General features: G+C 37.8%; 1 protein-coding gene and 1 pseudogene across 4 annotated transcripts in view; both read left to right on the forward strand.

Moving 5' to 3' along the window:
- LOC307069300 (POU domain, class 5, transcription factor 1-like) lies at nt 1-25935 on the forward strand (annotated as a pseudogene). The gene is made up of 4 exons: nt 1-30; nt 3837-3968; nt 6503-6550; nt 25193-25935. The product of its transcript is annotated as a POU domain, class 5, transcription factor 1-like (transcript).
- Nucleotides 1-26798, forward strand: part of SLIT2 (slit guidance ligand 2) — a gene marked incomplete at both ends in the record, with an annotated part of 384978 nt that overhangs the window by 139277 nt on the left and 218903 nt on the right. The window lies entirely within an intron of this gene.

Genomic DNA, 26798 nt, shown 5'->3' on the forward strand with positions numbered 1-26798 from the left:
ATGGGTCCATTTCTACTTCTGGCCAGTCAGGTGTGAGCAACAGTGAGGGGGTCTTCTGAGTCAGATCATCTCATTGCTGGTGTGAGACTCGCTGGAGCCATTCTTAAACTTTAATTTTTTTGTTTGTTTGTTTCAAGGCCCCTTTACAGTCTTAGAAATTTTTGAGGCTTGTAAAAGATTTGGTTTATGTTGATTATATAGCTATGCATTACCTATGTGTTGTTTTTATACCTATATATCTATATTTACTGTATTAGAACTTGAAACAGAAATTTTTAAAACGTGTATTAAATCATTTAAAATAGCAAAACAAACCCATTACATATTGTCACAGTATATATTATGTGTACAGATAATGTATATAATATACACAGTATATATATGTCTATATATAGTACATATAGCATATATATACACACTAAAAAGTGGAAAGAGTAGCATTGTTTTACATTTTTGCAAATCTTATTTTTCTGTCTCAAAAGAAGACAGCCTAGATGCTCATATCAGCTTCTGTATTCAACCTGTTGAAATATCGCAGTATCATTTAGCCTCTGGAAAATTCCACTGTATGTTAGTTAGTAAGAAAATAAGAGTGCAAAAGGAAAATGCTAGGCACAGCAGACAAAGACAAGGCAGATGAAATGTGGCAGCATGAGAAGGAATCCATGTGCCATTGCTGGTTCTGAGATTTAGGGCCCCATCTGCAGAGTCCAGAGAGAGACCTCTAGGAGCCAAGGATGACCCCCAGCTGACACAGCAAGGAAGTGAAACCTCAGTCCTAGCACCACATGTAAGTGAATTCTTCCAGCAACCTGAATAAGCCTGCAAGTGCTTTCTCCCCTCGTGCCAACAGAATGGAATTCAGCTCTGTTGACACCTTGATTTTGACCCTGAGAGACTTGCAGTTCACTGGACTTGAAAGCTTCTGTTGTTTTAAGTCACCATCGCCCCGCAAATCAATGAATGTAATTCATCATAGTAACAAACTAAAAAAAGAAATACCATATTTTCATCTCTATACTCATAGAAAAAGCACTTGACAAAATCTAAAATCCTTTCCTGATAAAACTCTTCATGAAACTAAGAAGTAACGGGAATTTCCTCAAGCTGATACATGGAACCTATGAAAAATCCATGTGGAGCATCATACTTCCTGCCCAAAGACTGAACACAAACATTTCTCAGATATGATACCAAAAGCACAATCCTAGAAGACCAAATTGAAACATTGGACTTTATTAAAATGTAAAACTTCTGGTCTTTGAATGGCATTGTTAGAGAATGAAAAGACAAGCCACAAACTACGAGAACATATTTGCAAATCTTATATCTGATAATAAAATTGTATCCAGAATGTATGAAGAATTCACAAAACTCAAAACTAAGAAAACAAATTACCCAATAAAAGGCAATTTAAAATACATTTAGGTCATTGACAGAAAAAACAGGCTGAAAAGAGAGAAGTGAATTCCTAGACAGAGGAGCAGCATTAAAAATATTATGGAGACATACCTATGGTCACCTAATTTATGACAAAGGAGGCAAGAACATACAATGGAGAAAAGACAGTCTCTTCAATAAGTGGTGCTGGGAAAACTGGACAGCTACATGTTAAAGAATGAAATTAAAACACTTCCTAATACCATACACAAAAATAAATTCAAAATGGATGAAAGACTGAAATGTAAGACCTGACACTATAAAACTCTTAGAGGAAAACATAGGCGGAACACTCTTTGACATAAATTGCAGCAAGATCTTTTTTGACCCACTACCTAGAGTAATGGAAATAAAAACAAAAATAAACAGATGGGACCTAATGAAACTTAAAAGCTTTTGCACAGCAAAGGAATCCATAAACAAGATGAAAAGACAACCCTCAGAATGGGAGACTATATTTGCAAATGAAGCAACTGACAAGGGATTAATCTCCAAAATATACAAATAGCTCATGCAGCTCAATATCAAAAAAACAAATAACCCAATCAAAAAATGGGAAGAAGACCCATTTAGACCCATAAAGACTTCTATTTAGGCAGAAGACCTAAATAGACATTTGTCCAAAGAAGATATACAGATGACCAAGAGGCACATGAAAAAATGCTCAACATCACTAATTATTAGAGAAATGCAAATCAAGACTGCAATGAAGTATCACGTCACACCGGTCAGAATGGCCATCATCAAGCAATAAATGCTGGAGAGGGTGTGAAGAAAAGGGAACCCTCTTACACTGTTGGTGGGATTGTAAATGATACAGCCACTGGAGAACAGTATGGAGGTTCCTTAAAAAGCTAAAAATAGGGGGCTTCCCTGGTGGAGCAGTGGTTGAGAGTCTGCCTGCTGATGCAGGGGACATTGGTTCATGCCCCAGTCCGGGAAGATCCCACATGCCACGGAGCGGCTAGGCCCGTGAGCCATGGCCGCTGAGCCTGCGTGTCCGGAGTCTGTGCTCCTCAATGGGAGAGGCCACAACAGTGAGAGGCCCGCGTACAGCAAAAAAAAAAAAAAAAAAAGCTAAAAATAGAACTACCATATGACCCAGCAATCCCACTCCTGGGCATATACCCAGAGAAAACCATAATTCAAAAAGATACATGCACCCCAGTGTTCATTGCTGCACTATTTACAATAGGCAGGACATGGAAGTAACACAAATGTCCATCAACAGAAGAATGGATAAAGAAGATGTGGTACATATATACAATGGAATATTACTCAGCCATAAAAAGGAACAAATTTGCTCAATTTGCAGAGACATAGATGGACCTAGAAACTATCATACAGAGTGAAGTAAGTCAAAAAGAGAAAAACAAATATCTTATCAATATAATATTGCTTATATGTGGAATCTAGAAAAATGATACAGATGAACTTATTTGCAAAGCAGAAGTAGAGACACAGACGTAGAGAATGGACATATGGATACCAGGTGGGGTAGGGGGGGAATGGGATGAATTGGGAGATTGGGATTGACATATATACACTACTATGTATAAAATAAATAACTAATGAGAACCTACTCTATAGCACAGGGAACTCTACTCAGTGCTCTGTGTGACCTAAATGGGAAGGAAATCCAAAAAAGAGAGGATATATGTATATGTATAGCTGATTCACTTTGCTGTACAGCAGAAACTAACACAACATTGTAAAACAATTATACTCCAATAAAAATTAAAACAAAATTTTAAAAAATATTGTGGAGATATGAACAAAATGAGTTTTAAGTAATGTGGTTCGTTTATTATAACTTGAGCTTTAAAATATCTTGTTCTCCTTATCTTTAAAGTTGATGTATGCATGTATGTGTGTGGTGGGTAGCTCTTATTACTTATCTTTAAAGAATATGATAATCAAGTGAGATCATTTCTGTGAGTGTAATTTATAACTGTAAATTACCATAAGAGGAGTTATTACCATCATTAATATATTTTAATTATTATTATGTGGTATTATTGTCAATATATTATTATAATTATTATTATTAAAGATGAGTTGCTATATATCATCAAAAGGAAACAAAAAATAGGCAGATAACATCTTAATATTATTATGAAAATCGTTTTGAACTTGCAGATTCCCAGGAATCCCAGGACTCCACTTGATAACCATCATTCTATGACTCCTTTTCTCAGACATGGCGATAGATTAAGTGATTGTCTTCATTTGGGTCAATACAGCATGTAGCAGTGTCCTCAGCTCATGAACAATGGGTATTGTAAAGAGTGTGAGAAATAAAGTGGTTTTTCTTTTAGCCACTGAGATTTTGAGAAGGTTTTGTTGTTATAGCACAATATAGCTCATCCTAATTATTACAATTTCCCAAACCGAAGTGGAAAGGTCCAGATACTCACTTTGTTGAAGCTCTAACAACCAGAGGAGTGTGCACAAACCTTATATGCAGCTTATTCAATATTCCTATCTGGTATTTTGAATCTAGAACAGATGTTAAGGAAGAGGTACAGGTAAGAGTTTATTCCAGAGAGAAGCTGGCAGAGACCAGTAGCAGCAAAACCGCTGGTACCTGCAGCCTTGTTCACTCCTCATTGTTCAGCTATTGGCAGACACATGGCTGTCTGACTTTGTTTGACAAAACTGAATATCTTCTTCCCTGCTTATGAACTTGGTTCTCCAGTCTTCCGGTAAATTTCCTCCCTGCTTAAATTACCCAGAACTCTATTCTTTGCCTATAAGAACACCACCTAGCTTTGCACAGTCAGATAAGTGAGGTTTTGCTCTTTAGGGGTGTCTCCAAACTTCTTTGATCATATTCCACATCAGGAAAAAATGTGAGCCTATAACCCCAATATAGCTCCCTGCCAGAAAATTAGATCACTTTTATAGACCAGGTAAATCTTGCTTGATCAGAATTCATTATTCCAAAATTTAACCTCACTATTCTAATTAAATACAAAGTCAGCTGTCTTATTGAAATGCAAAATTTTCTAGGTAAGTAATATTTGAAGAGGAAAGCTGCAATTCATTGAATAATTGGCCCTAGTGATCTTATCTTCACCAATAAGCATCTTTAAATATAAAATACTAACGTGGTGTTGGAAAATACTATCACAGAGTTTTCCAGGCTGATGCTTTGCTGTGGACTATAGGAAAAATCATACAGAGATAGTATTAGGGTGCAAGCTGTACAAGCTTTGATATCTTCTAACAGAGGGGTTCCAGGGCATGGATTGACTTCCTAAAACCACCTAGCAGGTTGAGTTGAAAAGTGTTTTGAAAAATACATCACAGGGCTTCCCTGGTGGCACAGTGGTTGAGAGTCCGCCTGCTAATGCAGGAGACATGGGTTCATGCCCCGGTCTGGGAAGATCCCAGATGCCGCGGAGTGTCTGGGCCCGTGAACCATGGCCGCTGAGCCTGCACGTCCAGAGCCTGTGCTCTGCAATGGGAGAGGCCACAGCGGTGAGAGGCCCGCGTACCGCAAAAAAAAAAAAAAAAATCACAAAGTTACTATGGCACAGTAGGCCTACTTCTGCATTGAAGAATGAACTAGTTTAGGTTTTTGTCCTATTCTCCGTCTAGAAGTTGTGCCACTTGAATTGACATTTTAAAATTAAAATTTATTAAAGTGAAGCATAATTAAAACAACTTTGAAAATATCTGCTTATTTTCAAACTCATAATTCTTGAACATTTTGAAAAAGATATTTTATGCTTTTAGAAATTGCTGAGTTAATTAGACTATTCCGAAAACACCTTAAAACTGTGCTTTTGTTTTTGCTATTTCATTGAAAATTACTGAAACTCATTACTTAAGTATATGCTTACAACAGTACCTGATTGCTTTCAAGCTAATTTTCAAGTGAATTGAAACAAAACCCCACATTCCCAGAATACATAATCTTCCATAATTTTGTTTCCAGAATTGTAATTTTATAGTACCCATAAATAATCCATTTAAGGATGGAAAATACACTGTGCTTCAGGGAGTATCCAGGCAAGTTGCTTTTATCACAAATATCTGTTTGGTTCTAAAGGCCAAAAAGCTTTTTTGTAAAAACTATTAGTTTGAGTTGTTGGTGCAATTTTTTTTTCTATATAAATTAAACCACAGAACTTGTTATAAAAGCACGCATATGATTCTCCAGGCTTCTCTTGTTGGTGATGATCTGGTAGTTTTCTAAAGTGCATCAGCCAGAATACACATAACCCATCTCAGAAGCATCGTAGTATTCCTGATGCGTGAAATGACTCTTTTGAACAATAGGCAAAGTGTGTCAGATAGAGATGTAACAGGCAGGAAAATACACACGATCAGAGACCACCAAGAGAACTTCTAGTAATTTCATCGCACCAAGTGTTTGTTTAACTGTGGAAAAAACCTTATTTGGCATAGAAAGTACATTCTTTAGAGAAGCTGACTGCATTGTTCAGCAGATAAATTGCTTTTATGGCTGATGCATTAGACTGAAGCTGGAACTTTCATGAAACAATTAATTTATTGAAACTATATTGTTGAAAAATCTCAATAAAGTACATGGTTAAAAATATGATTCAACGTGATATCTGATTTATCAACTGCATAGTACTGATGACAGAATATTTGAATCAATGATTAGTAAGTTGGTTATCTTTTTGAATTGTGGGTTTTGCTAACTCCTAAACTGACTCCTGTTGTCAGGAGAGGTTTCTGGATGTGTTTTTTGTTTTGTTTTGTTTTGTTTTTTGTTTTTTGCGGTACGTGGGCCTCTCACTGTTGTGGCCTCTCCCGTTGCGGAGCACAGGCTCCGAACGCGCAGGCTCAGCAGCCATGGCTCACGGGCCCAGCCACCCCGCGGCATGTGGGATCTTCCCGGACCGCAGCACAAACCCGTGTCCCCTGCATCAGCAGGCGGACTACCAACCACTGCGTCACCAGGGAAGCCCATGGATGTGGTTATTTTAAAAGGTAGACTCAGTACGGATTTCTTGGCATCTTTGTACTCCTTTTCTTTCCGTTTGAAGACAACTTAATCTTACTTATAAAAATATTTTCGAAACAGGTTATCATTGACAGCACTAGCGTGCTGACCCCTACAGGAAGAAACAGGGTACTAAATTAAGATAGGAAGGCAAGATCTGTAAGGCAGTGGTCCCCAAACTTTTTGGTGCCAGGGACTCGTTTCATGGAAGACAGTTTTTCCACGGCCGGGAGGGTGGGGGTGGGGGATGGTTCAGGCAGTAATGTGAGCGATGGGGAGCAATGGGGAGCGATGGGGAGCGATGGGGAGCGGCAGATGATGCTTCACTTGCCCACCACTCACCTCTTGCTGTGCGGCCCGGTTCCTAACAGGCCATGGACTGCCACCAGTCCGCCACCCCCGGGGGTTGGGGACCCCTGCTATAATGGATACCAGCTATCACCAATCAGTCCAATGGTGATTATAAAGCTGTGTTCTTCAGGTGCAATTGACAGTATGCCAGTTGTCAGCATGAGAGATGTTTATATCTAATAATTAAGAAACATACATAAGTGCTTCCTTGTTCATACTATTTGAATTTCTTCTGATTTCTTCCATTTTGAGAGTCTACTGAGGAAATAGAAGCCTGATTAGATTTCTTGCCTTCTGGTCCCCTCAGTATCCTGACCCTTGGGAATGAGTTCTGAGTGGGAAACATTAACCAGATATATGGGTATAGTCATCTTCTGGCATTACAGTAAGTCCCTTACATATGAACGAGTTCTGTTCTGAGAGTGCATTCGTAAGTCCAGTTTTGTTCGTAAGTACAACGAAGTTAGCCTAGGTACCCGACTAACAATCGGCTATATAGTATTGTATTATAATAGGTTTATAATACTTTTCGCACAAATAATACATAAAAACAAACACAAAAAATAAAGAAAACCTTTTTAATCTTACAGCACAGTACCGTGAAAAGTACAGTAGTACAGTACAACAGCTGGCATACAGGGCTGGCATCTAGTGAACAAGCAAGAAGCGTTACTGACTGGAGGAGGGAGAGGAGGTGGGAGATGGTAGAGCTGAAGGATCGTCAGCAATAGGAGACGGAGGGCAAGCGGCAGTTTCACTCACGCCTGACGTTGACGGCACAGGTTTTTGTTCCTTGCTGGAAGCAGATGCATGTTTGCATCTTTGAAATTTCGAAACTTGAAGCTTCATATGTACTTACTGTATTACCTGTAGTTAGCAAGTGTCTTCCAATAGGTTATTTTTCTGCTCTGGTATCTTGAAAATCTTTAAAACCTTGACTATTTGATTTTTAATTACATCTGTACCTTCTTGGTTGATTGAGAGAAGCCCCCTGAATCTACTCCAGGTAACTGGCATGTGTGCATGTGTCCCCAGGAATGTGAAGTAAATGACTGAGCCATTTGAGTTTTGAGGCTTCCAGACACTACAGTTTAGGCTTGAGTGCTTTTATCGTGCTGTTCCTCCTCTCATACTTTTCTTTCTGCAAGAGGTTTCTTCATAAGAGGATGAAGCTCTCATCATTTTTTATACATTGAAGGCTTATGCTCATTACTGACGGTTCATGGCTTGCCAGGATGAACCAGTATTAGCTGTTTTGCCTTGCAAGCCCCGTGCATTAACATTGGCTGTCCTCGTGGTCACAGGGACTGAGGGCAGCACTCTTTCTTGGGACAGCCAGCAGGGGCGAATCAATCACATCCTGTTGTGCTTGCATCTGTATGCAGCTTGCCTTTGCACAGCATGACTTAGTAAAAAATGGTCGGTCATGGTGGTATTATTTTATTAAAATTATGATGATTTTTTTTTGGTTGCATTAGCATCAGCCTCAACTGCACAATAAAATAATTCTTGGCAACTGCATAGAAAGTGTGAGACCTGCCATCATTTGACTCCTTCTGATAGTTTAAAGTCAGGCAGGTGTAAAGGGTTTTCAATAAAAATAAATTTGAAAATACATAACTACTGAGGGAAATAAAACGTTGACTATTTTTACAGGATAAACCCCATTTTAAGAAAACATCTTATTTTATTTTTTTAAGTATGTCTCCCAGTCTTCCCTTAGAAATAACACAACTTTATTTAAAAATTTCCCTAAAGAAATTTGAAATTCTATAAAATCCCTGTTTAGAGTCTTTGTTGGGTTACTATTTCAAAATAACAAGGTTTTACCCCTGTGGGTATGTTCTGTAGCATTACATCTCTCCAAGCAACCTACTAATCTTGTCTATTAGATGGGATTTTTTAAAGAAATGTGTTCCCTTTTAAACAGAAAACTACTGTCCACATATCCTGCTATTCTTCAAATTGTAGGAGCACATGGAGAGAGAGATCCAAATCCTACTTAAGTACTTTAGTTTCCATCTTTTTCATGCTCTAGAAATGGAATCCATTAGAAGCCAACAAAGCCCATGTGTATTGCTGTCCCTCCTGTCAGCACACTGCATTTCGATAATTCAGCCAGAAGGCATTTTTATAAAAGCAGCCTTCAAGATCTATTCTTGAAAAGGCATTTGTATACTCATTATGCAGTTCTGTCATTTGTCAATAGGGAGTTCTGTAAATAAAGCACTGAGGTCTAAACTGTAGTAGCTGATGGCAGTAATCTTGGACAGAGCAATTTCTTTTTCTTTACATATCTTAATAGTTCACAGCCGGTCTTGAAATAATTATCTTAAGGCTTCGTTACTGTTGGTAGCAGCTGGATATTTGAACAGTGAAACCATAATGGCTCAGAGACTTTCTGGTAAAAACTGTTGTTTATTATTTGCATAACCACCTGTCCAACTGTCCCGAACATTTTTTACTGTAAGATAAACAATATGGAAATCTATTTACCTTAAATTTATAACCATGCTGTCATTTACATTACATAATTACAATTTCTTTATATTCTGTAAACATTAAACATTTATGAGTGGGTATTTTGCTAGATAACATAATTAGAATGTAATTCCTGAGCTGAGACTTGAAGTACGAATAGAAATTTGTTGGCCCATCCCAGCATAAGGAGACACACACATACACACATACACACACACACACACAGAGAGGTTTGGAGGATGGGCAGAACATGGGGAAATGCAACATATCAATACTTCAGATGGGCTATTTTGGCAGGTGCCTGTAGTGGGCAGTGTTTCTGAAGGTAAAGATACATAAGCAGGAACCTGACAAAGGGCCTGGACCCAAAAATTTTAGATTTTATTTTGCAGGGATTAGGGGCCTTTGAGGGATATTTTCAGGAGATAAGTGATGTGATCCAAATTTGCCTATTAGGCAGAGCATTGCAGCAACAATATAAAGGTGAGCCATTATTTTATTCTGTTGCTTGGCCGGTTTAAATAACCATAGCCTCATTGGTCAGATTGCACATAAAAATGCATATGTTCCCTTTGTAAATAGCTGCATGCTAGCTCTTGGCATAAAGCATTACATTTTAAAATTTTTAACCAGTTAACTCCTCTCATACAGACCAAACTGTTGAAAATATGAAAGTTAAACCCTGGTCTTATACCTTCCTTAAAACCCAATTATACCTTCCTTAAGACCCAATTATAAAAAACTTTTTAGAAGAAAGATAGCCACAACAAAACCCCATACATTTTAAAGCAATTTATTTTATGATGCTGGAATTTTCAAAACAGCCTAGACAAAAATTGTTTTGATTTTTTTAATATTAACCATCATGATATAATTAATTAACATAAGTAAAATAATATTTTTGAAAGATGAATCCTAGTAATGAACTATCTGTAGTAAATATTTAAAAGTACTCCCAAGATTATTCTTATCCACCTGCACACCTTTTAAATAATCTGGCCTAGAACATATAATAATAAAAACAAAAGTGGATCATGACTTTGTTTTGTCTTTAGATCCCTGACCTTGAATATAGTAGGTATTTAATAAATGTCTATTTTATGTATATATTAACAAATACCATGTAGGTCTAATTATGTGCAAGATACTGTTCCCAGCAGTTTTAAAGTTATTAACTAATTTAATTTAAAAATAAATTAATGGATGACTAAAAATTAAGAAGATATCAAAGCTCAAATATTTTTCCCCATTCTTGAGAGATTGAGCACTCTATTGCCATGATGTGTATGGACCCCTCACCTAGTTATAAAAGTGGGCAAAGTGTTTTACATTTGGTTCTTTTCACATGCATATCATGTGATCTTCATAACAATCCTGGGCCTGATGTTATTACCAGAGAGATAAATATAAAAGAAGCAGAGATAAGACAAGGAACTTTTTCTTCTGAAACTTAATCTTTTTATCTTTCTTGTTTTAAAATTTTATTGTGGTAAGAACACAACATAAGATCTACTCTCTTAACAAATTTTTAATTATCCAGTACTGTATTGTTAATAATAGATGCAATGTTGTACAGCAGATCTCTAGAACTTAACTCTTGCTGAACTGAAACTTTATGCCTGTTGATTAGTAACTCCCAATGTCCTCCTCCTCCTAGCCCCTGGCAAACACCATTCCACTCTTCGATTCCATGAATTTGACTATTTTAGGTACCTCATATAAGTGGAATCATGTAGTATTCATCTTTCCGTAACTGATGTATTTCACTTCGCATAATGTCTTCAGGGTTCATCCATGTTGCTACAAAAGTCAAGATTTCCTTTTTTTTAAGGCTGAATAATATTCCATTATATATATTATATTCTATAATATTCCATCATATATGTATATATGTGTATATATATATATATATATATATATATATATATATATATATCTCACATTTTCTTTATCCATTCACCTGTCAATTGACATTCAAGTTGTTTCTACATCTTGGCTATTATGAATAATGCTGAAGTGAACTTGGGAGGGCTAATGGTCCTTTGAGATCCTGATTTCAGTTCTTTTGAATAAATACCCAGAGTGAAATTGATTGCTGGATCATAAAGTAGTTCTGTTTTTAATATTTTGAGGAACGTCCCTAATGTTTTCCATAGCAACTGCACCATTTTGTATTCTCAGCAACAGTGTACAAGGGTTCTGATTTCTCCACATCCTCCCCAAAACTTATCTTTGTTTTTTGATAATAGCCATCCTGACAGGTATAATGTGATATGTCAGTGTGGTTTTGATTTGCATTTAACTTGCTGATTAGTGATGATGATCATTTTTTTATATACTTGTTTGCCTTTTGTATGTCTTTTTTTGAGAAATGTCTGTTCGATTCCTTAGCCCATTGGATTATAGTTATTTTAATAGGGTTTTTAGTGGTTTTGCTATTGATTTGTAGGAGTTCTTCATATATTTTGGGGATTAGCTTCTTGTCACATATATGGTTTGCAAATGTTTTCTCCCATCCCATAAGTTGCCTTTTCATTATGTTGATTGTTTCCTTTGCTGGGTAGAAGCTCTTTAGTTGGATGTAGTTCCACTTTAGTTGTTGATGTTGTTCTTGTTGCCTGTGTTTTTGATGTCACATTCATAAAATTGTTGCCAAAACCAATGTCATGAAACATTTCTCCTATGTTTTCTTCTAGGAGTTTTATGGTTTCGGGTCTTATGTTCAAAAATCCATTTTGAATTGATTTTATATATGGTATGATAGAAGTTCAATTTTATTCTTTTGCATGTGAATATCTAGTTTTCCCAACACCATTTGTTGAAGAGACTATCCTTTCTTGATTTTGTATTTTTAGCACGATTGACTATACACATAATAGTTTTATTTCTGGGCTATCTCTTCTATTGGTCTATATGTCTTTCTTTTTGCCAGTACAATACTGTTTTGATTACTGTAGCTTTGTAATATATTTTGCAGTCAGGAGTTATGATATCTCCTGCTTTGTTTTTCTTTCTCAAGATTATTTGGCTATTCATGGTCTTTTGTGGTTCCATATGAATTATTGATTTTTTTAATTTCTATAAAATTGCTATTAGGATTTTGATAAGGATTGCATTGAACCTGTAGATTACTTTTGGTATGAACATTTTAATAATATTAAATCTTCTGATAACACAAACATGAGTTATCTTCTCATCTGTTTTTGTCTTCTTTATTCCTTTTACATTTCTTCTATCCAGGGGAAAGACAGGGCCAGAAGAAGACCAGTTTAGACCCTCTAAAGGTGCTCTTTATCAGACTGCTTCCAAAATAGATTTTGCTTTTTTCTCCTCTCTGTATTCTACACATCCTATAAGGCTGATTTTAATATCATATATCTGGCCAAATTACCCCTTGTAATCTCTCTCTTCTAAACCCTTTATATATATTTCTGTTGTTTGTTTTCCGTATTACTAGTCACTTAATTATACTTCAATCCTTATTAAGACTTAAAAGGCCTACAATTAAACTTTGGATTGATTTATTCATTAAGTGATCAATTAATGTCTTTTTGCAAATCATATTTTCTGAACACTTTTTGTATGCTGGTGAGTGACCCCAGGAATAGAGAATCTATTAGGTAAGACCCCACTGTGTAGTAATAATTATTTAAGTGCTGTATGCAAAGATCTACCTCACTAACTTTGGCCAAATCACGCCAATAATCTAAGGCTCTTTGTCTTCATTTTCTACTGATAAAATGAGGATAATAATATTTGTCCTCCTACCTAGAAACAGAGTTGGGATGGTAATTAAATAGGGTAACAGATAATAAAAAGCACTTCCTAACCCAAAAGCACTGTGTTGAACAGATGATTTAGTAGCTCACTGCTTCTCGAAGTGTTTTGTTTACTAAATACTTTGTTCTTTTGTAAGAATCTGAAAACCACATCTCTGTAGTTTCTCCTAGTGAATATTCCTTTGTTTTCATGGAGTCAAATGAACATATCTTCCTTTTTCCTCTACAATTTTGTAAGATAGCTATCGTAAATTTTCTTCATGAAGATGAATATTTCAAGTGTTCATATCTTATAAAATTTATATATGAAACAGTTTTAAATCTCTTGCCATTGCCACGCTCCTCTATACACCCCCAGGTGTTTTCTTTTTTAGTTAGTAGATTTTAATTTTTCAGAGTAATTTTAGGTGATTAAGACATTGAGTAGAAAATTCAGAGAGTTTCCATATATCCACTCTCCTCCCTTACACAGTTTTAAGTTTGATTTTTCTATCCTATGCGGTTGTCAAAATTGGACACATTATTCCAGATGTGATCAAGAACTTCAGTTTACATGGAGTCTAGGGAGGGATAGGACTCAAATGTGGCACCCAAATTTCTGACTTGTATAATTGCATGGGTGATGCAATCATTTATTCATATAGATCTCTGGGGAAAAAAGAGCAGAGTTGAGATGGTACAGGATGATTTTAGTTTTTGACATATTATGTTGGAGGCATCTGTGAAATACCCATGGAGACATTTTCATGAGACACCTGGGTTGAGATGATGGAGCTCTGGGGGAAAAGCTGTTGTGAAATGGGACAGCATGAAATTAGCTTACACCCCTGAAGGAATGTGGTGAAGAGGGAGAACAAAGAGGAGCTAGTAGAGGACCTAGGAAAGACTGAAAGAACAATTGAGGAGGTGAATGTTTTTAAAAAACCCAGATTTTTGTTGCTTTTGTTATGTTTCCTTGCAGAGAAGACACATGAATTAAAGGGTTTTTGCATTTGGTTTGGCTGTGTTGGCTTCAGTAGATTCAGCTGAGCTTTCACAGCTCGGTCAAAAGTGGGTTCAAAAGTTACAGGACATATACTACAAAGCTATAGGAATCAAGAGAGTATGGTACTGGAACAAAAATAAAAATATAGATCAATGGACCAGGATAGAAAGCCCAGATATAAACCCATGCACATATGGTCACCTTAACTTTGATAAAGGTAGCAAGAATATACAATGGAGAAAAGACAGCCTCTTAAATAAGTGGTGCTGGGAAAACTAGAGAGCTACATGTAAAATAATGAAATTAGAACACTCCATAACGCCATATACAAAAATAAACTCAAATTGGATTAAAGACCTAAAGGTAAGGCCAGACAGTATAAAACTTAGAGGAAAACATAGGCAGAACACTCTATGACATAAATCACAGCAAGGTCCTTTTTTTCCTTTTCCAAGAAATGGAAATAAAAACAAAAATAAATAAATGCGACCTAATGAAACTTAAAAGCTTTTGCACAGCAAAGGAAACCATAAACAAGGCTAAAAGACAACCCTCAGAATGGGAGAAAATATTTGCAAACAAAGCAACTGATAAAGGATTAATCTCCAAAATTTACAGGCAGCTCATGCAGCTTAATATCAAAGAAAACAAACACCCCAATCCAAAAACGGGCAGAACACCTGAAGAGACATTTCTCCAACGAAGATGTACAGATTGCTAACAAACACATGAAAGGATGCTTAACATCACTAATCATTAGAGAAATGCAAATCAAAACTACAATGAGGTATCACCTTACACTGGTCAGAATGGCCATCATCAAAAAATCTACAGAGAGACCTTCAAGATGGTGGAAGAGTAAGACATGAAGATCACCTTCCTCCCCAGAAATACATCTGCATGTCGAACAACTCCTTCAGAACACCTACTGAACACTGGCAGAAGACCTCAGACTTCCAAAATGCAAAAAAAAAAAAAATCCCCACGTGCCTGGGTAGGGCAAAATAAAAAAGAAAAAACAGACACAAAAGAATAGGGATGGGACCTGCACCTTGGGGAGGGGGCTGTGAAAGAGGAAAAGTTTCCACACACTAGGAAGCTCCTTTGTGGGTGGAGACTAGGGGTGGTGAAGGTGAAGCTTTGGAGTCACGGAGGAGTGCGCAGCAACAAGGGTGCAGAGGGCAAAGCAGAGAGATTTCTGCACAGGGGATTGGTGCTGACCAGCACTCACCAGCCTGAGAGGCCGTGTGCTCACCCACCGTGGCAGGTGGGGGCTGGGAGCTGAGGCTCAGGCTTCGGAGTTCAGATCCCAAGGAGAAGACTGGTTTTGGCTGCATGAACATAGCCTGAAGGGGGCTAGTGCACCACAGCTAGCTGGGAGGGAGTCTGGGAAAAAGTCTGGAGCTGCCTAAGAGGCAAGAGACAAATATTTTGGGATGTGCCAGGAGAGGGGATTCAGAGCACCGCCTAAACCAGCTCCAGAGATGGGCGCGAGCTGCAGCTATCAGCGTAGACACCAGAGACAGGCATGAGATGCTAAAGCTGCTGCTGCAGCCACCAAGAATCCTGTGTGCAAGCACAAGTCACTATCCACACCTCCCCTACTGGGAGCCTGTGCAGCCCGCCACTGCCAGGGTCCCGTGATCCAGGGACAAACTCCCCTGGAGAACACATGGTGCGCCTCAGCCTGTTGCAACGTTACACATGCCTCTGCTGCTGGAGGCTCGCCCTGCATTCCATACCACACCCTCCCCCTGCCCTGAGTGAGCCAGAGCCCCCTAATCAGCTGCTACTTTAACGCCATCCTGTCTGAGGGAAGAACAGATATTCTCAGGCAACCTACACACAGAGAAAGGGTCAAATCCAAAGCTGAAGCCCAGGAGCTGTGTGAACAAAGAAGAGAAAGGGAAATTTCTCCCAGTAGCCTCAGGAGCATCAGATTAAATCTCCACAATCAACATGATGTACCCTGCATCTCTGGAATACCTGAATAGACAATGAATCATCCCAAAATTGAGGTGGTGGACATTGGGAGGAATGATATATATATATATTTTTTCTTTTTCTCTTACTCTGAGTGTGTAGGTGTATGCTTCTTTGTGTGATTTTCTCCATAAAGCTTTGCTTTTACCATTTGTCCTAGGGTTCTGTCTGTCCGTTTTTTTTGTTTGTTTTTGTTGGGTATTTTTTTTAGTATAGTTTTTAGTGCTTGTTATCATTGGTGGATTTGTTTTTTGGTTTGGTTCCTCTCTTCTTTCTTTTTTTTTTCCTTCTATTTTTTTATTACTTTTTAATTTTTTATTTTTAATAATTATTTTTTTATATTTTATTTTAATAACTTTATTTTATTTTATTTTATTTTATTTTACTCTTTTCTTTGTTTTTTTCTTTTTTGTCCCTTTTCTTCTGAGCCGTTTGCCTGATAAGGTCTTGGTGCTCCAGTTGGGTGTCTGTCCTGTGCATCTGAGGTGGGAGAACTGCCTTCAGGACATTGGTCCACCAGAGACCTCCCGGCTCCACATAATATCAAATGGCAAAAGCACTCCCAGAGATCTCCATCTCAATGCTAAGACCCAGCTCCACTGAACGACCAGCAAGGTACAGTACTGGACACCCTATGCCAAACAACTAGCAAGACAGGAACACAACCCCACCCATTAGCGAGAGGCTGCCTAAAATCATAATAAGGTCAAAGACACCCCAAAACACACCACCGGATGTGGTCCTGCCCACCAGAAAGACAAGATCCAGCCTCCTCCACCAGAACACAGGCACTAGTCCCCTCCACCGGGAAGCATACACAACCCACTGTACCAACCTTAGCCACTGGAGGCAGACACCAAAAACAACGGGAACTATGAACCTGCAACCTGCAGAAAGGAGACACCAAACACAGTAAGTTAAGCAAAATGAAAAGACAGAGAAACACACAGCAGGTGAAGGAGCAAGGTAAAAACCCACCAGACCAAACAAATGAAGAGAAAATAGGCAGTCTACCTGAAAAAGAATTCAGAGTAATCATAGTAAAGATGATCCAAAATCATGGAAATAAAATGGAGAAAATACAAGAAATGTTTAACAAGGACCTAGAAGAACTAAAGAGCAAACAACAATGATGAACAGCACAATAAATGGAATTAAAAATTCTCTAGAAGGAAACAATAGCAGAATAACTAAGGCAGAAGAACAGATAAGTGACCTGGAAGATAAAATAGTGGAAATAGCTACCACAGAGCAGAATAAAGAAAAAAGAATGAAAAGAATTGAGGACAATTTCAGAGACCTCTCAGACAGCATGCAATGCACCAACATTCTAATTATAGGGATCCCAGAAGAAGAAGAGAAAAAGAAAGGGACTGAGAAAATATTTGAAGAGATTATAGTTGAAAACTTCCCTAATGTGGGAAAGGAAATAGTCAATCAAGTCCAGAAAGTACAGAGCGTCCCATACAGGATAAATCCAAGGAGAAACACATCAAGACATATAAATCAAATTATCAAATATTAAATACAAAGAAAATATATTAAAAGCAGCAAGGGAAAAGCAACAAATAACGTACGAGGGAATCCCCATAAGGTTAACAGCTGATCTTTCAGCAGAAACTCTGCAAACCAGAAGGGAGTGGCAGGACATATTTAAAGTGATGAAAGGGGAAAACCTACACCCAAGATTACTCTACTCAGCAAGGATCTCATTCAGATTCGATGGAGAAATTAAAACCTTTACAGACAAGCAAAAGTTAGAGAATTAGGCACCACCAAATCAGCTTTACAACAAATACTAAAGGAACTTCTCCAAGCAGGAAACACAAGAGACCTACAATAACAAACTCAAAACAATTAAGAAAATGGTAATAGGAACATACATATCATTAATTACCTTAAATGTAAATGGATTAAATGCTCCAACCAAAAGACACAGGATGGCTAAATGGATTAAAAAAAGAGACCCATATATATGCTGTCTACAAGAGACCTATGTCAGACCTAGGGACACATGCAGACTGAAAGTGAGGGGATGGAAAAAGATATTCCATGCAAATGGAAATCAAAAGAAAGCTACAGTAGCAATTCTCATATGAGAAAAAATAGACTTTAAAATAAAGACTATTACAAGAGACAAAGAAGGACACCTCATAATGATCAAGGGATCAATCCAAGAAGAAGATATAGCAATTGTGAATATTTATGCACCCAACATATGAGCACCTCAATACAAAAGGCAAATGCTAACAGCCATAAAAGAGGAAATCAACAGTAACACAATCATAGTAGGGGAGTTTAACACCCCACTTTCACCAATGGACAGATCATCCAAAATGAAAATAAATAAGGAACCACAAGCTTTCATTGATACATTAAATAAGATGGACTTAATTGATATTTAAAGGACATTCCATCCAAAAACAACAGAATACACTTTCTTCTCAAGTGCTCATGGAACATTCTCCAGGATAGATCATACCTTGAGTCACAAATCGAGCCTTGGTAAATTTAAGAAAATTGAAATCATATCAAGTATGTTTTTTGACCACAATGCTATGAGACTAGATATCAATTACAGGAAAAAACATCTGTAAAAAATACAAACACATGGAGGCTAAACAATTCACTACTAAATAACCAAGAGATCACTAAAGAAATCAAAGAGGAAATCACAAAATACCTAGAAACAAATGACAATGTAAGCCCGACGACCCAAAATCTATGGGATGCAGCAAAAACAGTTCTATGAGAGAAGTGTATAGCAATACAATCCTACCTCAAGAAACAAGAAAACAGCTCAAATAAACAACCTAACCTTACACCTAAAGCAATTAGAGAAAGAAGAACAGAAAACCCCAAAGTTAGCAAAAGGAAAGAAATCATAAAGATCAGATCAGAAATAAATGAAAAAGAAATGAAGGAAACAATAGCAAAGATCAATAAAATCAAAAGCTGGTTCTTTGAGAAGATAAACAAAAATTAACCATTAGCCAGCCTCATCAAGAAAAAAAGGGAGAAGACTCAAATCAATAGAATTAGAAATGAGAAAGGAGAAGTAACAACTGACACTGCAGAAATACAAAGGATCATGAGAGATTGCTACAAGCAACTACATGCCAATAAAATGGACAAACTGGAAAAAATGGACAAATTCTTAGAAATGCACAACCTTTCGAGACTGAATCAGGAAGAAATAGAAAATATGAACAGACCAATCACAAGTACTGAAATTGAAACTGATTAAACATCTTCCAACAAACAAAAGCCCAGAACCACATGGCTTCACAGGCGAATTATATTAAACATTTAGAGAAGAGTTAACACTTATCCTTCTCAAACTCTTCCAAAATATAGCAGAGGGAGGAATACTCCCAAACTCATTCTACAAGGCCACCGTCACTCTGATACAAAACCAGACAAAGATTTCACAAAGAAAGAAAACTACAGGCCAATATCACTGATTAACAGTGATGCAAAAATCCTCAACAAAGTACTAGCAAGCAGAATCCAACAGCACATTAAAAGGATCATACAACATGCCCAAGTGGGATTTATCCCAGGAATGCAAGGATTCTTCAATATATGAAAATCAATCAAAGTGATACACCATATTAACAAATTGAAGGAGAAAAACTATATGATCATCTTAATAGATGCAGAAAAAGCTTTTGACAATATTCAACACCCATTTATGATAAAAACCCTCCAGAAAATAGGCATAGAGGGCATTACCTCAACATAATAAAGGCCCTATATGACATACCCACAGCCAACATCGTTCTCAATGCTGAAAAACTGAAACCATTTCCGCTAAGATCAGGAAAGAGACAAGGTTGCCCACTCTCAGCACTATTATTCAGCATAGCTTTGGAAGTTTTAGCCACAGCAATCAGAGAAGAAAAATAGATAAAAGGAATCCAAATCGGAAAAGAAGAAGTAAAACTGTCACTGTTTGCAGATGACATGATACTATACATAGAGAATCCTCAAGATGCTACCAGAAAACTACTGGAGCTAATCAATGAATTTGGTAAAGTAGCAGGATAGAAAATTAATGCACAGAAATATCTTGAATTCCTATACACTAATGATGAATAATCTGAAAGAGAAGTTAAGGAAGCACTCCCATTCAGCATTGCAAAAAAAAGAATGAAATACCTAGGAATAAACCTACCTAAGGAGACAAAAGACCTGTATGCAGAAAACTATAAGACACTGATGAAAGAAATGAAAGATGATACAAACACATGGAGAGATATACCATGTTCTTGGATTGGAAGAATCAACATTGTGAAAATGAATATACTACCCAGAGCAATCTCCATATTCAATGCAATCCCTAGCAAACTAGCAATGGCATTTTTCACAGAACTAGAACAAAAAATTTCACAATTTGTATGGAAATACAGAAGACCCCGAATAGCCAAAGCAATCTTGAGAAAGAAAAGCAGAGCTGGAGGAATCAGACTCCCTGACTTCAGACTATACTACAAAGCTACAGTAATCAACACAGTATGGTACTGGCACAACAGAAATATAGATCAATGGAACAGAATAGAAAGCCCAGAGATAAACCTACGCACATATGGTCACCTTATTTTTGATAAAGGAGACAAGAATATACAATGGAGAAAAGACAGCCTCTTCAAAAAGTTGTGCTGGGAAAACTAGACAACTACATGTAAAAGAATGAAATTAGAACACTCTCTAACACCATACAAAAAAACTCAAAATGGATTAAAGACCTAAATGTAAGGCCAGACACTATCAAACTCTTAGAGGAAAACATAGGCAGAACCCTCTATGCCATAAATCACAGGAAGATCCATTTTGACCCACCTCCTAGAGAAATGGAAATAAAAACAAAAATAAACAAATGGGACCTAATGAAACTTAAAAGCTTTTGCATAGCAAAGGAAACCATAAACAAGATGAAAAGACAACCCTCAGAATGGGAGAAAATATTTTCAAATGAAGCAACTGACAAAGAATTAATCTCCAAAATTTACAAGCAGCTCATGCAGCTTAGTATTAAAAAAAGAAACAACCCAATCCAAAAATGGGCAAAAGACCTAAATCGACATTCCTCCAAAGAAGATATACAGGTTGCCAACAAACATATGAAAGAATGCTCAACGTCACTAATCATTAGACAAATGCAAATCAGAACTACAATGAGGTATCACCTCACACCAGTCAGAATGGCCATCATCAAAAAATCTACAAACAGTAAATGCTGGAGAGGGTGTGGAGAAAAGGGAACCGTCTTGCACTGTTCGTGGGAATGTAAATTGATACAGCCTCTATGGAGAACAGTATGGGTGTTCCTTAAAAATCTAAAAATAGAACTACCATATGACCCAGGAATACCACTCCTGGGAATATACCTTGATAAAACCATAATTCAAAAAAGTCATGAACCACAATGTTCATTGCAGCTCTATTTACAATAGCCAGGACATGGAATCAATCTAAGTGTCCATCAACAGAAGAATGGATAAAGAAGATGTGGCACATACATACAATGGAATATTACTCAGCCATAAAAAGAAATTATTTGTAGTGAGGTGGATGGACCTAGAGCCTGTCATACAGAGTGAAGTAAGTCAGAAAGAGACAAACAAATACTGTATGCTAACACATATATATGGAATCTGAAAAAAAAAATGGTCTGAAGAGCCTAAGGGCAGGACAGGAGTAAAGATGCAGATGTAGAGAATGGACTTGACACGGAGAGAGGGAAGGGCAAGCTGGGACGAAGTGAGAGAGTGTCATGGACTTATATACAGTACCAAATGTAAAATAGATAGCTAGTGGGAAGCAGCCGCATAGCAGAGAGAGAGCAGCTCAGTGCTTTGTGACCACCTAGAGGGGTGGGATAGAGAGGGTGAGAGGGAGATGCAAGAGGGAGTAGATATGGGGATATATGTGTATGTATAGCTTATTCACTTTGTTATAAAGCAGAAAGTAACACACCATTGTAAAGCAATTGTACTCCAATAAAGTTGTTTAAAAAATGCATTAAATAACTGAGATAAACAGTTATCTAAACATAAATGTAGTACAGTTATATTAATATAAAAAATCATATAACATTAAAAAAAATCTACAAACAATAAATGCTGGAGAGGGTGTGGAGAAAAGGGAATCCTCTTGCACTGATGGTGGGAATGTAAATTGGTACAGCCACTATGGAGAACAGTATGGAGGTTCCTTAAAAAATTAAAAATAGAATTACCATACGACCCAGCAATCCCGCTACTGCACATAAACCCTGAGAAAACCATAATTCAAGAAGAGTTATGTACCACAATGTTCATTGCAGCACTATTTACAGTAGCCAGGACATGGAAGCAATGTCAGTGTCCATCGACAGATGAATGGATAAAGAAGACATGGCACATATATACAATGGCATATTACTCCGTCATATAAAAAAACAAAATTGAGTTATTTGTAGTGAGGTGGATGGACCTAGAGTCTGTCATACAAGAGTGAAGTACATCAGAAAGAAAGAAAACAAATACTGTATGCTAACGCATATATGGAATCTTAAAAAAAAATGGTTCTGAAGAATCTAGGGGCAGGAGAGGAATAAAAATGCAGACGTAGATAATGGACTTGAGCACATGAGGAGGGGGAGGGGTAAGCTTGGATGAAGTAGGAGAGTGGCATTGACATATATACTCTACCAAAAGTAAAATAGATAGCTAGTGAGAATCAGTCACCTAGCTCAGGGAGATCAGCTCGGTGCTTTGTGACCACCTAGAGTAGTGGGATAGGGAGAATGGGAGGGAGACGCAAGAGGGAAAGTCTATGGGGATATATGTATACGTATAGCTGATTCACTTTGTTATACAGCAGAAACTAACATAACATTGTAAAGCAACTATACGCCAATATAGATGTTAACAAAAAAAAAAAAAAAAAAAAAAAGAGTTACGGGACATAAAGAAGGAGGGGCAGATCGTATGTACAAATGGTTCCAAAATTTGGAGTTTGAAAAGGAGAACAGAGAATTCAGTATTTGAAAATACCATGGAGACTCAAGGAGGTAGAAGTAGCATTATGGCCAGAATTTTTGGAGATGCTTTGTGTACTTTAAGTTGGGCGATCTTTTATCATCTGTTCCGCACGGGACTTTATTATGTTGTTGCCATACAATATTCTCTGATTTTGTTTTATCCAAGCATCTACTGTTTCTTTGTTTTTCAGTTCCTAATATAAATAACATTCTATTCATTTGTATATTGATTTTAGGTTTCAGTTTTGCTGTTTATACGTATATTCCATTCTGGTAGTCTGTGGATTCCTCTGTCAATTATCAATTATTATTTCCAGAAATCCTGAAACCAAGTATATTTCATTATATTCAGTATAACATCTGGGATATATTTCAATTCTATTTATGTTTAGCTCAATCAGTAATAACCATCCTTTGGCTAATGTTATTATAAATTGATTTAGCTATATTTTAAATTAATTGAAAATTTTACCCATGGTAAATACATAAGATTATCATTGAATCAAAATATATGCTATTAAATTAAAGATTAATTTTGGGATAACACAAATATACTTTCTGGCATATGTACAATCTTGTAAAAAATAATAAGCAGCTTAATGTTAAGCTAACTAGCATGAAAAATATTCAGCATGGTAAAACATTAAAAGAAATGTGTTCTCTATATCCAGTGTTTCATTAATGGGGAAGTTAAATTTTATTCTTTTTATACTGTGACTAAATTTTAAAAGTACAGAAGTCAGTAGCAGAATATAAGTTTTCAATACTATGCTATTTGGTTTAAGAAAAATATTCTCTTCAAATTATAGAATAATATTAATTGTGTTAATATTATAATGAGGGTGCCTACACCATAGTCTTTAAATCTGAAGACTGATAGGACAGTCTGAGTTTAAATCCTGGTCTTGCCATTTAAGAACTGAGTGACCCTAGGCAAATTACTAAACTCTCTGACCCTCAACTTTTGCATCTATAAAAGGGGTTAATAGTGGTATGTACATCACAGGAAGTTGTGAGTTTTGATTAGATTAATATATGTAAAATGATCAGAACAGTAATTGAACATATTAAGTGTCCTGCAATTGTTTGCTAGCATCATAATTCATTTGCATCTGTACACAGCTCTTTTCAGTGTGCATGCAATTATGTGAATATCACTGGGAATGACATTATATCCTTACATTGTACTATTCTCATGATAGGTAGCTCAGACTTAGATGTAGATGACAGAACTGTTCTAGCAAATGAAATAGTTAAATTGATGATAGAGTTAAGTGTAGATTAGATCCTATTTAAAACCTATATGAAATGTGTCTCACACAGTATGTTGACAGTTACCATTACTTGAATTTAATATTTTCCCTACTCTTCTTTCTAGGGACTCAGTTAATCAGTGTTCCTTGAGTATCTAATATGTATCAAATATTATACTATGATTTTTTAAAATAATTAATTTATTTATTTATTCTTCCCTGCATTGGGTCCTTGTTGCTGGGCTCAGGCTTTCTCTTAGTTGCGGCGAGCTGGAGCTACTCTTCGTTGTGGTGCACAGGCATCTCGTTGCAGTGGCTTCTCTTTTTGTGGAGTGTGGGCTCTAGGCACACGGCCTTCAGTAGTTGTGGCACACGGGCTCAGTAGTTGTGGCTCTTGGGCTCTAGAGCGCGGGCTCAGTAGCTGTGGCACGTGGGCTTAGTTGCTCCGTGGCATGTGGGGTCTTCCTGGACCGGGGATCGAACCCATGTCCCCTGCATTGGCAGGCAGATTCTTAACCACTGCGCCACCAGGGAAGTCCCTATACTATGATTTTAATGCTTAAGACGGGTGCAATTATTGCCTTGAGGCAGCTTATACACTGGAGGGCAAGAGTTACATCAAACAAATAAGTATTGGTACTACAAAGAAAAAGTTATAGTAATATTAGACTATAAAAGAGGGAATCTCTCCTGGTACTGGGTGCAAAAGCCACCCTAACTGAAGTGCTATAATAACCTGAGATCAAAGAATGAAAACTTTAACTACCTGAGGAGGAAAAGTACCAGGTAGAAAGCATGGGGTATGGGAGTTTACATGACATGTGTACTGACTGTTGAGAAATACAGGTGTGATGTGATGCTGGGGACTGAAAGAGTAGCCAGAACTCCTAGAACTCAGAGTTCCTGTTAAAGATAGTGACTTGGCTGAACCCCGAGGAGTCCCAGGACATCAAAGCTCTTCAGAAAGACCTCGAACAATTTGCCAAGCTCCTAAAGCAGAAGAGGATCCCCCTGGGATATACCCAGGCCGATGTGGGACTCACCCTGGGGGTTCTCTTTGGGAAGGTGTTCAGCCAAGCAACTGTCTGCCATTTTGAGGCTTTGCAGCTCAGTTTCAAGAACATGTGTAAGCTGCAGACCCTGCTGCAGAAGTGGGTGGAGGAAGCTGACAACAACGAGAATCTGCAGGAGATATGCAAGGCAGAGACTGTCATGCAGGCCCAGAAGAGAAAGAAGACGAGTATTGAGAACGGACCTGGAGAGCATGTTACTGCGGTGCCCAAAGCCCATCCTGCAGCAGATCAGCCACATGGCTCAGCAGCTCGGGCTTGAGAAGGATGTGGTCCGAGTGTGATTCTGCAACCGTTGCCAGAAGGGCAAACAATCAAGCAATGGCTCTTCGCAGTGAGAGGATTTTGAGGCTGCTGGGTCTCCTTTCTCAGGGGGACCAGTACCCTTTCCTCTGATGCCAGGGCCCCATTTTGGTACCCCAGGCTATGGGGGTCCTCATTTCAGTATGCTGTACTCCTCGGTCCCATTTCCTGAGGCTGTGGCCTTTCCCTCAGTTTCTGTCACCACTCTGGGGCTCCCCCATGCATTCCAACGGAGGTGTCTACCCTTCCCAGGAATGGGAACAGAGGAAGGGGGACAGCTAGGGAGCGAACCCTGGGGTTCATACCAAGGCTTTGGGATTAAGTTCTTCATTCACTTAGAAAGGAATTGGGAGCACACAGGGTGTGGGGGCAGGGAGTTTGGGGGAACTGGTTGGAGGGAAGGTGAAGTTCAGTGATGCTCTTGATTTTAATCCCTGCATCACTCATCACTTTGTTCTTAAATAAAGAAGCCTGGGACCTAGAAAAAAAAAAAAAAAAAAAAAAAAGATAGTGACTTGATGGACCCTAAGTCTTTTTGTTTGTGTTTTTGTTTCCTTACTAGCATGAAAGTGAAATTAAGTTGTTTTTTTTTTTTTCGGTACGCAGGCCTCTCACTGCTGTGGCCTCTCCTGTTGCGGAGCACAGGCTCCGGACACGCAGGCTCAGCGGCCATGGCTCACGGGCCCAGCCGCTCCGCGGCATGTGGGATCTTCCCGGACCGGGGCACGAACCCATGTCCCCTGCATCGGCAGGTGGACTCTCAACTACTGCGCCACCAGGGAAGCCCTAAGGTTATATTTTTAATGAAGGGGTTCACTTTAATATTCTATACCTTTGAACTGTATGCATTTGATTTAATAAGCATACCTATAAATCCTATAAATCTTATTTTGATGATGACTCTGACTACTATGGAAAGATTAATTGAATGGAAGATGTGGAGAGAGTGGATAGGAGGCAATTTAGTAATGCAGGAGAGAGATTATTGCATCTCAGCCTGGAAGGATGGCTCTTGGAATGAAGAAAAGTGGATAATTTTTTAATCTTTAGAAGAGACAATTTGTAAAACTTGGCAGTTGATGGATAGAAAAGAGATGAGTGTACTATGGTTCCCATATTTCTGGTTTGAGTGTATGAGGTGTGGA

This window comes from Hyperoodon ampullatus, assembly GCF_949752795.1.
Source record: "Hyperoodon ampullatus genome assembly, chromosome: 1".
Taxonomy (NCBI): Eukaryota; Metazoa; Chordata; class Mammalia; order Artiodactyla; family Ziphiidae; genus Hyperoodon; species Hyperoodon ampullatus.